This window comes from Brassica oleracea, chromosome C6 (assembly GCF_000695525.1).
Source record: "Brassica oleracea var. oleracea cultivar TO1000 chromosome C6, BOL, whole genome shotgun sequence".
Taxonomy (NCBI): Eukaryota; Viridiplantae; Streptophyta; class Magnoliopsida; order Brassicales; family Brassicaceae; genus Brassica; species Brassica oleracea.
This window is the reverse complement of record NC_027753.1, coordinates 9,599,550-9,600,121: the sequence shown is the minus strand read 5'-3', so window position 1 is coordinate 9,600,121 and position 572 is coordinate 9,599,550.

Genomic DNA, 572 nt, shown 5'->3' with positions numbered 1-572 from the left:
TGTTGCTACAATCAGATGCTCAACCTGTTCAATCTCAGTTCCAAACACCAATCTTTCAATTTCATCTACCTCTTTCTTGTGGTTACTCAATTCAATCCTTGAGGAAGTGGTAAAGAGGACAACATTGCAATACTCCTTGGGTTTTTGGTCAGATTTTCCAGGTAGAGACCCTTGCTGGCGATTCTGGTGAGTTTTCCAAAGCCATGAACTTGTTGTTGAGCTCATTGTAACTTCCATCAATCTTGGAGTGAAGGTTCTTCAACTCATATCCAACCTGCTTTTCACTTCTAGTCTGAGACTCCAAGATCTGTTTCAGTAGAACATCAGTGCTGCTTTCCTGAGGAGTAGAGGTAGAAGGATTAGCTTGTTGTTGATAATATTGGTTCCCTTTGTTGGAGAAACCAGGAGGAGGGTTTTGCTGTGGCTGATAGTTGCCTTGCTGGTTGTTCCTAGGCTGATAACCACTCTGTTGGTTGTTAGGATAGGATTTTTGTTGGTAGTTATTGTACTGAAAGTGGGGCTCTTTCTTGTACCAACTACCATTGTTGTTGATGAAACATAGCTCTTCTTGG